Source organism: Nannospalax galili, unplaced genomic scaffold (assembly GCF_000622305.1).
Source record: "Nannospalax galili isolate Female #2095 unplaced genomic scaffold, S.galili_v1.0 scaffold203, whole genome shotgun sequence".
Lineage (NCBI taxonomy): Eukaryota > Metazoa > Chordata > Mammalia > Rodentia > Spalacidae > Nannospalax > Nannospalax galili.
In genome coordinates, this window is record NW_008351640.1 from 1,523,007 (window position 1) to 1,536,051 (window position 13,045).

Consider the following 13,045-nt stretch of genomic DNA (forward strand, 5'->3'; position numbering starts at 1 on the left):
AATGAAACACTGGGATAATTCTTCAAAAAGTTAAGCCTGGAATCAAAATATAAATCATGGTATGTCATGAAAGTCTGTAGGCATTAATTGTTTTTGAGCTCATTGCATGCAATGACTCATTGAGAAATCATGGTTAATGGGACTGTAACACACTGATGGAGCATATGCAGATCCCTTGGGTCTGATCTCTAGTACAAAGAACAAAACAAAACAAAAACATTAAATTTTAAAGTCAAAATAAAAATGAGAATAATAATAGAGTTTACTTTAAGATGTCACTCATGGATATTTAGTGAATTAATCTTAGGATTGTGTCTCTTATACAAGAACTCAGTGTATGTCAGCTGTTTTCATTACAAATTACAAGTTTACTGTTTTATTTTCATCATATATTTCCATGATTAAAAAAATTATATTTAAATTTTTATTTTATTATTATTTTTTAATTTTATGTGTGTGCACGTATTGCCTGCATGTAGGTAAGTGCACCCGTGTGGTGCAATGCAATGCCTGCAGAGTGCAGAAGAGGCCGTTGGATCCCCTAGAACTGGAGTTACAGACAGTTGTTAGCTGTCATGTGGGTGCTGGGTTTTGAACTCAGGTCTTCTGCAAGAACAACCAGTGTTCTTAACCACTGACTCATCTCTCCAGCCCGATTTTTTTTAATTTTAAAGTTCTTCATTGTTTTTGTTAATTTTATACCATATGTGATGGCTAATCCTGGGTGTTAAATTGACTGGATCTGGGATTAACTGAAATGAGAGAGATCTTCTTAATTAGATCAGCTGAAGCTGGAAAACATGCCCTAAATATGGGTGTTACCTTCTGATAGGAGCCTATATAAAAGGCCATGGCAGAGGAGACCACCTGGCTTCTTGCTGCTTGCCTTGTCTCTCTCTGGTGAGCTCATCTTGCTGCTCTAGACTGAAGACTAGCTGATCTTTGGGAATTTGTCAGACTTTCAGTGCCAGATTGGGACTACTGAGACATCCAGCTTTGTGGACTGAGCGACTGTGGATTCTCATCCTCTCCATTGTGGTGCAGCCATTGTTGGATTACTCAGACTCCATCATGTGAGCTAAGCTGATGAATCTCTATACATATATATTCATTCTACTGGTTCTGTTCCTTTGGAGAATCCTGATACGCCATATGTATTGATATTATTTAGAGCCCTTTCTCTATCGACAACTTCTCTTACTATCCCCGCATGATTTTATGTATTCTATTATACTCTATTATGCGTGTATATATACATGCACACATACATATTTATCAAGTCACAACCAAATGCCCTTTGGTGTGAGTCCATCCCCTGGCACCTTAGCTAACCTACCCAGTGTCAAACCCTTAAAAATTACTGACTGTCCTGCTCCCAGCAACTATTCATTGCCAGTAGTTGCTCAGCTAACACAATTTTACAGAAAGTCAATTTTAATGCATTTATTTGCTTTAATATATTTTTCATCTCTAGTAATAGATGGCCTACAAATAGACAAATATACAAATGTTCATCTATTTATGCATAACTGACAGAAACTCAAATTTAAATCATTTCTTAAACTTGGAAGCAGTTTCTATAACAATATTCAGTGAATGTAAAATTTTATCATATGCTTATAACACTTTATGAACAAGCATACTGATGTGAAGGCACACAGTCAAGGCAATCAGGGACAGCTAAAGATGTAAAAATTCTAGAATACAACAGAAATTTCTACCGAAATTTCTATCTAAATGCAGTCTACAGTCTTACAGACATTTTGAAGTTATGTGAAACCACTGAACTTTGGATGCTGTTCTTCCACCTTTTTCTGGAAGTTTTAACTTCATGACTCTATGAACTTGATGGAATATTGCTTATCTTATATTGCAACTGTTAAATCATTTGACAGCCATTAAAGAGAAAACTAGACATTAACTAGTACTGAATTTAAAGTAAAACAAATAAATGTTCTTAGATACTTCCTACTGTGTCACCTAACACAGTGACATAAGGAATAAAAACAGAGTTGTGTTCTCCATAGAGGAAGCAGAATTTGGACCACTCCTGAGAGAAGCAGCATGGGAATTATGTTCACACTGCAGGAAGTCTACTTACCTTCAATAATTCATATTCAACTTAAAGAGAATTAAAGCTAGCCTTGTTACCACACATTAGTCATTGTAGCACTTGGGAAGCTGACAGAGGAGGATCTTGTGTTTCAGGCCAGTCTATCATAAATAGCGAGACACAGTCTCAAACAAACAAATAAAAACAAAGCAAAAAGCAACCAAAAAAAGCAGACCAAAAATAAATAAATAAATACATACATAAATAAATAAAAGAAAAAGTTTTACATTACAGTTTTATTTCTATCCCATTCAGTACATTTCCTCATCTCTTACCCCTCTCTAACCTCTCAAATACAGCCACCATGTCATTTAAAATACACTGAGCCATCAGATCTCCTATACTTTAAACCCACCTTATATATTTTTCCACGTTTCTGCTTATAATAATCAGAGCCTCTATAATTCTCTTTTTAGTGGCTCTGCATTTCTGTTGCAAGATGTGGGGAGAGGCTCCTCTTCATTGAATGACTAGTTCAAGGTTATTTCTGCTCCTTGCCCCCCTAAATCTCAACTCTTTAAAAATCTAATTCAGCCAGGCATGGTGGCGCACGCCTTTAATCCCAGCACTAGGGAGGCAGAGGCAGGCAGATCTCTGTGAGTTCAAGGCCAGCCTGGTCTACATAGTGAGTTCCAGGATAGCTGGGGCTACTGGGAGACCTTGTCTCAAAAAGGCCAAAAAAAAAAAATCTAATTCATTGGATTATACAGTGAACTGTACACATTATGAAATCAATATATGATGTTTTCTTAATTCTTAATGACTGAACCATCCTCATCTTCTTGCTAAGTATCATCATGATTGATTGATTATATAGCATTGAACATTATGGTTTCCCCTCAAAGTATTTTTACTTTATTCCATTTTCAACCTTGTCTCATATTCATACCAGGACAGTTTTATCATACCCTCCCTGAAAATATTCTGATTTAAAATAAACCTTTATTTTCTTTTTGAGATAAGGTTCAAGCATTCCTCAAACTCTGTGTCACTAAAACTAAATTCCAACTCACTAGCTTTTTTCCTCATTAACCTAATTCCTGAGATTGCAGATGTGTGCTACCATACCCAGCTTACAATATTGTTCTTTTCCACCTCCTAATATTTACATTCATTTACATTATACACATCAACAAGCTCTTGATTTCTGTGGGTTATACATTCTAATGACTTTGCCACTCTTCTACAACACTTTGGGGGCTCCCATGTACTCTGTATGAAGCTTGTATTTCTTGGCCAAACACTGTAATTTGTCCTTTAATACAACTTAAAACATAACCCACTTTCCTTTTGTGTCTTCTGTGTTACCCACTTGGAAAAATTCCAACTACGATGACATCCAAAATTCCAACCAATTTGATAAAAGAAAGAGGCTGACTACATCCTTTTAAATTCATGACTCTTCTTTTAACATGAATTTTCAACAGCTTCTGCCAATAACAACAATTTTGTTTAAAATTTACTTTTCCAGGATCTGAGACAACAATTCTGTTTCCTTTTCTCAAGGAGAAATTCTAGGGTGGACTACTTTGACCTACATGAAGTGTTGCAAAGTTCATGTTTTCTCACATGTTGGTGGGTGGCAAGCTCCATTTGTGAAGATTGTGTTGGTATGATCTAGCTGGGCATGGTGACTCATGCTTTAATCCCAGCACTCAGGAGGCAACCTGGTCTACATAGTGAATTCTAGGTCAGCTGGAGCTACAGAGAGACCCTGTCTCAAAAATAAATAAATAAATAAATAAAAAACAAAAACAAAGACGAACATGTTGATATAGTCTTTATATTCTGTTACTGAAAATCTCCATATTTTCTTTTTCTTGTTATAACCTCTTCTCTCTCTCTCTCTCCCTTTCTCTGTCTCTCTTTCATTTCTTCCTCTCTGACTCCTTCCCTCCCTTTGCCCCTCCCTTCTCTCTCTTCCAATGGGGAACAAAGGAAGGTAAAATTACTGTGAGTAATGCCATTTTGTTTGACTCTTTCGTGTGTGTGTGTGTGTGTGTGTGTGTGTGTGTGTGTGCACGTATAATAAATATCTTAGACTCTGAATATATTTATCTGTTTATAGATAACACTGAAATCTTTTTAGCTATGAGGTTTTCCTTCTTTAAGACCATACTTGGGTATTAGTACCTACACTTTTACTAGTCCTTAAATTTAGCTTAACACAACATAAAATATGATTCTCTTCCCAAACTTACTAGCTTTCAAAACAAAACAGAAAAACAAACATTTCAGTAACAGTAACACGGTCTCCCCATTTGTCCATTCCAGAAAGCTAGTCCAAATAACATCATCAACGCTATCTCTCAATTACTTCCAAACTTACATTCCATCTATCATTCTATAGACTATTGTTTATTTCCTGTTTTATGGAAACACCCACCAATTTAATTGTATGACTTGAACATTGTTCAACTATAGACAATTTCTTGAGTGTTTTGCAACGAACAGTCTGAAATGAAAACCTTATTGATTTAATATTTTGCTAAACAGTGTCAAGGAATTTCTAATACGCTCAAACTAAAACTCATATTGATAAAAGTATTGTTGATTGTCTAACTATCATCAACCTATTCATTTTTTCTTTCCTGCAAAAATCATCTTCTATGACTCTCGGCAATGTCAAAAGATCCTTTTACTAGACAGCTTTGCAGTTTAAAATTTAAAAAGTAGCCAGGCGTGGTGGTACACGCCTTTAATCCCAGCACTAGACAGGCAGAGGCAGGTGGATCTCTGTAAGTTTGAGCCCAGCCTGGTCTAAATAGGGAGTTCCAGGACAGCTGGGGCTACAGGGAGACTCTATCTCAAAAAGACAAAAAAAAAAATTTAAAAAGTAACTCAGTTTTTCCAAATAAACATAATGTATGACTTATTAGATGATGTCTTACATCACAGAACAAAGATCATCACATTTGCTCATACTTTGCTTTCTGTTCACTTTTTTTAATTTTATGGAGAACATGACACTCATGCAAAAGTCCTTAAGAATAACACTCCAGATCAGAACACTAATCTGGACCCCTCTCTCACTCTAAATAACAGTTTAGATTCACAAAAGGCTTAGACATTCTGTCTAACATATATTCAGCCAATCTCATTCTAACTCTGTCACAATATCTCATCCCTTTCTAACCTGGATAATTTTGCTAACATATTTTGAATCACAAATCACTATAATATATATATATATATATATATGTATATATATATGAAGTCATTATAAATTTCAATCAAATTACTGCAGGAAGCAGTCCTTACCTTTCCTTTTGAAGACCTCAATAAATTTTGTGATATGCAAAATAATATTTATTCATAGATGGTCTCAGAATGGATAATCAGAGCCTGAGTAGTTGATTAGCCTAACTAAAGTCAAGTGTTTAATCAAAGGTGCTCCAAATACTAAACTCATTTGGATCTATACTTTTCCTCTTAAATTTTAAGCTGTTTTTGTCTTAGTTTTCTTCTTTATTGCTGTGACAAAACACTCTGACCAATACCAACTTGGGGATGAAAGGGTTTATTGGGTTTACATCTCCTGTATCAACAGAAAGAATGAGGAGAAAAAGCAGAAGAAATAGAAGGGGTGGGAAACAGGTAGGGAAAGAAGACGGAAAGATGGGGAAGGAATGAAGGGAGGGAGGGAGAGCAGGAAGGAGGGAACAGCAAAGGGGAAAGTGGGACAGAGAGAAGGAAGAAAGAGAGGGTGGGAGGGAGGTAAAGAGAGTGGGAGGAAAGAAGGAAGGTAAAAGGAGAAAATGAAGAAGAAATGGAATAACAGGAGAAAGGCAAAAATACAATGAGAAAGAGAGAAAAAGAAAGAAAAAAGAGAGAGGGGAAATGAAGGGAGGAAGCGGGGAGGGAGGGAAGGAAGGAAGGAAAGAAGGAAGGAAAGAAGGAAGGAAAGAAGGGGAAATGAAGGAGAAAGAGAGGAAAATAAGAAGAGGATACATTAAAGATTTTCTTACACAAAATAAATATTTGGTTTGTTGTTTGAAGTTACGGAATCAGAATATTGAAAGACCAGTGATTAAACTGGTTAATGAAATAGAATATTATGGCTACTGAGATGCCTCGCTGGGTAAGAGCATTTGTCCTACGAGTGTGATGGACCTGACTTAGATCTGGGAACCCATTTGATGTGTGTTATGACATGCACATAAACAAGCACAAAGACACAGACACACACACGGTGATAATAAAAAGATGTATTTAAAATAGAGGAAGAAATGGAGAATTTCAGGATAGAATGTGCTTTTAAACAGAGAAAAAATAAAGTATATATAACTGAAATATTAGGAATAAAAGAAAGAGCAAGTTGAATAATTAAATGGACAGAGCTTTAAAAAGAAGTAATCAAATGAAGCCATATGAAGAGAAAATATGTAGAATGACTGAAAACTTTTTCTTGCTCTATTTATTTGCGATTATAGGTTCAGTATTTATTGAACTTGGTCACATAGTAGGTACAATGCCTGACCAAAAATGAGAGTACTTACTAATGTGTCTCAGAGTTACTGTTTTACTTCTGCAAATATTAAAGATTTCAGTTAACACACTGACATGTAACACACACTATGTGCTGAATAAGATTACAAGTAGCCTAATAATCCATTTTTTCTTCATTAAATTTTGAATGGATAATAGTATCTTCATTGTAAAGAATCTGGAACAAAACAATTTAAACAATTTGCCTGAAATCACAGAGTTGTTGAAAGGTCAATATCACTTCCCAGCTCTAATTCATTGTTCCTCAGAAGATAAGATTTCAATATCTATTAAAAAGAAAGTAAGCTAAGAGAGAAGGAAGAATGAGAAAGATACACATTATTCTTTGAAGAAGTTCTAACTGCTTTCTGAATAGTTTCAAAATATTCCATTCAACTCTCTAGGGAGAAATTTTAGTAGGAATTAGATTGACAGAAGGAAATTTTGATCACTGTTCCTTGCATATTACTTTAGGATGAGAAAAGGAGCAAATGGTATGTGAGCTATCTTTCCAAACTTGCCAGCTGTAACATTATTTATCACTAATTTCTAGGCTTCCAGTTTACAAATGCCTAATGTGAAGTTTGAGCTGTAGATGTTTGCATTGGGAATACACTTATGGTTTCTGTGACTTGTTTGAAAATCTAGCAAGTTAATGAGCTCATGTTGAAAGAAAATGTTACAAATAGAAAGTACACATTTCAGAGACATTACAGGCTTTGTTAAAAATAAACAAAAGACTTTGTTTTGAGAGGAAGTAAATATATGTTAGAAGGGTACTGATAATAATTTCATGGTTCTCTGTGTCTCCAATATTGAGTCAATTTATAATTCCCAATGTTAATGTTAAAATTTCATTGATGCTACAAAAGATTTTTTGCTATTCAACAATATTTTTATTGAGATTTTTGTGCACTTCATATAATAGTTCTCAACCAAATTTATAACCAATCTCCAATCACTGTTCCCCCCACTGGACCTCCTGCATTCTACCATACCTCCAAAGGCCCACCCAGTCATGTATTTGTACCCAGGTGTCCCTCAGTGCAAGTTCATTCACTGGAGTCCAGTCAGCCCATCCAGAGTCTCTCCCCCAAAACGGTCCACTGACCCCACCCCGTACTATCACTTTCCAATAGTTCCTTTGGCCAGGGCTGGGGCCTGAGGGCCATGTCCCCAGCTTTATGCTGTATTTTGTCTGATTGAGTCATCATGGGTTTTGTGCATGCTGTCACCATTGTTGCAAGTCCCCATGAGCAAGTTCTCCATTTCCCCATGTTCATGCACTAACCCTGGGTCCTAAAATATTTCTACTCCCTCTTCCACAATGGTCCCTGAGACATGGGAGGAGGGTGAAAACAGGAATTCTATCCTGGGACATGCACTCGATGGTTTCTTATTCTCTAAAACGTGTGCATTTCACTCTGTTGCATGAGGAGTTTTCTTCACTCATGAGAGTTGAGGGATGCATTAGCAATCTGTCTACCTGCTGTTACACCATGTTACATGCATTTTAGTAGCAGAGGTTCCACTGCAGATGTTTTAGTTAGGGCTAGGAATCTCTCTCAGACATATATTCTCTGTGTGTGAACATATATGGAACTCTGTAAATGTCTCCATCTACTGCAAAGAGAAACCTCTTTGATTGTGGTGAGAGGTATTCTTGTCTGAAAACATAAGGATCCATATTTAGCATACAATAAGGAATTTCATTTTTCTAGAGATGTGACAGAAATAAGGTTTGTCTAGGATCTATGACCTCTCCAGTTATGTGTATTTCGCTATATTTACAGTGTCACCCATGAGTTTCCTCCCACTGAGAGGCTTTCAGTCCAATTAGATGGCTGTTGCTTACCCTCTAGATAAAAGTGCCACTATTGCACCAATACAGATTGTTGTGCCAGTCTTAGGTTTTACAGCTGGGTTGGACCCTTGATTGATTTTCTCCCTTAGCAGTTTGCATAGTATTCTCTAGAACTATGAGAGCTCGTCTTCAGGGAGGAGGTTTCTAGGTCAGACTTTGCTCCATTGCCCAAATTCCTGTGTCTGAAGTATGTCCTGTCTTTAGCAATAGGGTCTTACCCTAATGTTCTAGGAGGTAATCCAGAACTGTGGAAACAGCCTGTGTTATTTTGAAAGTCTCATGGACTACCCTGACCAACAACTTGAAAGAACGTTTTTCCTGTCTGACAGTGTTTCTTATTGTATATCCTTCAAGTATACACAAGCACTCATATTTAGTATATGTAATTTTCAAGGGAGGTTTTAGTTCATACCTTTACCAATGGTTTTTTATACCAACTAAGCTTTATTTATTTCTCCTCTTTTCATCCTTTCTAAGCATCCTCATCCTTCCTTTAAGTACCCCCATTTTCTCCTTGATAATACCTGTCTCCTACTATCCCCTCTCTTGAGTTCCCTTTTCCCCTTTATCCCCATGGCTCCTTTTGAATACACACATTGTCCCCATTTCACGTTTGGTAGTATCTCTTTCCTGATGTCTTTCTCTCTTAGGAGCTTTCTTACTCTTTACTCCGTGGTTCCTTTCCATTTTCCTGTTTCCTGCTGTTGCATCAGGATATATGCTCAAACATAAGTGTTTGGTGCTAAGATCTGCAAATAAGAGAAAACAAACATCACTAGCTTTTCTGAGTCTCTGTTACTTCCTTAGTACAACAGTTTCTAGTTCCATTCATTTACCCAATTTTGTCTTTTCTTAAGTAGAACTTCATTTTATAAATGTACCACATTTTCATTATGCATTCATTGGTTGATGAACATTTAGGTTGTCTACTTCCTATTATGTAGAGATGAGCAACAAACATGAGGATACAGGTATCTCTACAGTAGGATGAGAGTTTTGGGTATACTCCAATGAATGTTATAACATGGCTTACCATCGTGGTTGTATGTTTTCAATCCCACCAGTAGTGAATGAGTAAAGAGTGTCCCCCTTTCTCATCTCCTTTCCAGGATTTTTTGTCTTTTAGTCTCTTGATCTTAGCCAGTCTGACTATGGGTAAGATGAAATCTTAAAGTGATGTTGATTTGCACTTCTCTAATTACTAAAGACGCTGAGCATGTTTTAAGGTGTTTCTTAGCCATTTATATTTCTTTGTTTGAGAGCTATCTGTTCTGGTCCTTAGTCCATTATTATTTGGTAGTGCATTTGTTTCTTTTATTTTGTTTGTTTGTTTTCTTTGAATATTCTCTTGGATGTGTTATGGGTGAAGATTTTTCTCACACTCATTGAACTTCCTCTTCACTTTCTTAGTTATTTCTTTATACTGTACAGAAGCTTTTTACTTTAATGAGGTCCCACATGTCGATTGTTGAACTTAATGCCTGAGCAACTGATGTCTGATTTAGAAAGTCCTTTCCTACAACTATATCTTGTAGGGCACTACCTACGTTTTCTTCTAGAATTTTCAGAGTTTCAGGTTTCATATTGAGGTGTGTAAGATATTGAGGTGAGGAGTGTAAGATAAGGATCCCATTTCATTTTTCTACAGGTGAAAACTCAATATGACAGCACGGTTTGCTGAAGATGCTGTCTTTCCTCCATTGTATATTTTTAGTACTTTTTCAAATATCAGGTTACTGAAATTGCATGCCCTCATATTTCGGTCTTCTATTATTTTCCATTGATCTACATGTCTGTTTTGTACCAGTACATGTGTTTTTATGACTAAAGTTCTGTCACGGATTTTGAGATCTGGTATGAGGATTACTCCAGCTTTGCTCATTTTGCTTAAGATTGCTTTTGCTACCCAGGTTCTTTTTTGATTCCAAATGAATTTTAGTATTTTTTTTAATTCTATGAAGAATGTCATGGATTTCTGATTGGCATTTAATTGAGTCTTTAGATTGCTTTTGGCAGGATGGTCATTTTCTGATTCTACCAATCTATGACATGGTCAGTCCTTCCATCACCTGGTGTCTCCCTCTATATCTTGTTTAATGATTTTAAAATGTTATTGTAGAGATCCTTAATGTCTTTGGTTAGGTTTATTTCTACATAGTTTTTCAGGCTATTGTGAATGGGGGTTGCCATGAATGCTTTCTCCAATTGCTTGTTTCTGGTATATAGAAAAGTTACTGATATTTTTTCACTGATTTTTGTAACCTTCAAATTTACTGAAAGTATTGATCATTTCTAACAGGTTGTTTTGTGTGTGGAATCTTGTATATATATAATATCATATCATCTGAAAATAGTGATAAATTGACCTCTTCTTTTCTAATTAGTACTCCTTTAATTTCCTTCTCTTGTCGTATTGCTCTAGCAAGAGATTTAAGATCATGGATAACTGTCTGGTTCCTGACTTTAATAAGAATGCCTCCAGTTTTTCTCCATTTAAAATGATGCTGGTTGTGGGTTTGTTATATATAGCTTTAATTATATTGAGGTATGTTCTCTTCAGACCAATTTCCTCTAGGACTTTTAAGATGAATGTTTGTTGTATTTTTTTCAAAGCCTTTAATGCACCTATTGAGATCACCATGTGATTTTTAAGTCCTGTTATATTATCCATTATATTTATTGACTTATGTATAATGAACCATATCTGTATCTGTGGAGTAAAGCCAAATTGATCATGGTGAATGATCTTTCAGATGTGTGTTTATATGTGGTTTGAAAGTATTTTCTTGAGAAAATTTTTGTCTATGTTCATTAAGCATATGGGCCTACAGTTTAGTTTTTTGTTATATCTTTGCCTGGTTATAATGTTAGAGTGATATGGGCTTCATAAAAGGAGTTTTGGAGCTTTCCTTCTCTATCTTTTTGAATATTTTACTTTCCATTTATACATTTTACAATCTGAAAACACTACTCCTTGTAATTTTTCGTCACAGAGTTTAAAACTATAAGTTAATTGAAGAATACAGGAAGTTATAGAAAGTGTTTAGAGATTTTTTTATGGCTCTTTTAGTTTATTGCAGGAAGGAGTTACACTAGTCCAAGTTAAAAGATGACCTCAAATGATTACATTATACAAGCTGTCAGTTTTTTTAAACTTGTGACAAGGGACAGAAGGGAAATTCTACTCATTGCAAAGAAATCCTCACTTAAGCTTCAGAGAGCCACAGCACTTAAACCCATGAACCTTTAGCTGATCGTCCTTAGCCAGTACAATCTCTATCAGGAGCTGGCATATGTTCTTGTGCTGGTCACCTTGAAGCTGACTTACTTCTCTGTATTCTGGATGCTCAATTACAGTACCATTGCAGGAAAATTTCTTCTTAAACGCCTTCACTAGTTTCTTTTTATCATAATCATCAGCGATCCCTTGGACAATAGTAAGGGTCTTCCTGACATTTCTCTGTTGAATTCCTATATGGATATAATCCTCAGTGCCAGCAGGAAGCAGGTCATCACCCTTACTTACATTAGAAAAGGGGTCAAAAGAGTGGAGGTTCTGGATAGCAGACATATGATATGATTCCTTTTCCTCAGTGGAATTGGTCTGCAGAAGGTGGCTGAGGGAGAAGGAAGCAGGGGGGCGGGGGGCAGCTCAGTGACCGGGGCCTTTTACTCTGCCTTTTAGCAGGATAATGGTAATAGGATTTCCCTTATGAACTGTAACCTAATTGGTCACAGATTCTTGGTCCTGATAACAGTGATGGGTATGGCTCCACCTTGCATTGTGAGCCTTTAATATAATCAGAAATTGGTTAGTTACTCCCTTAACATTTATGCCACTATTGCACTAGTGAGTGCAATATATCTTTCCAGACAAGTCATTATTATAGTTTACAGGGTTTGCAGCTTGATAAGGTTAATGATTACTTTTATCTTCCAGGAGCATGCATAGCACCTCCAAGAACTATGAAAGCTGGGCAATAGAGATGAAACTTCAAGGTTAGTTAACATCTTGATTTCTCAATATTTTTTTCTATGATTCACATATGTTGTATCTTCAGCAAAAGGGTCTTACCATCAAGTTCTGGAGGACAACCTAGAGCAATGGAAATGCCCAGTACTGTTTGAGAATCTATGGGACCTCAAGACAGAATCTTAATAGTTCTAAATGGAAATGTGTTATTTAAGGTAAAAAGAACAGCATATTACTATCTGTTGCAGGAGCTACAGATATTTGCCTAATTTCTTCCCTTCACACTCTCCTATTCTGGAAAAACTCCATATACAGATAGCAGATATTATAGAAGAAAATGAAAGAAAATGTGAACCAGGTAGAGCAAAACAAGGCCAGTTATGTGCAATGTTTTACAAGCTCAAATTCATTCACTACTCATAACAACACTATGCGATAGACATTTTTATTCATATCTCTTTCTTTTTTGAGACAGGGTTTGACCTTGATATCACAGCTGCCTCTGACTTTTGAGTGCTGAGATTAAAGATGTGCACAACCATGCACAACTCTTTTATTCTTATCTTAAGCTAATGAAGACTATAAGAGGATAAATAACTCCCTATGG

General features: G+C 36.1%; 1 pseudogene; it reads right to left on the reverse strand.

The window, feature by feature from the left end:
- Nucleotides 1-11,632: 11,632 nt before the first annotated feature.
- LOC103746389 lies at nucleotides 11,633-12,036 on the reverse strand (annotated as a pseudogene).
- Between the last annotated feature and the right edge of the window lie 1,009 nt (nucleotides 12,037-13,045).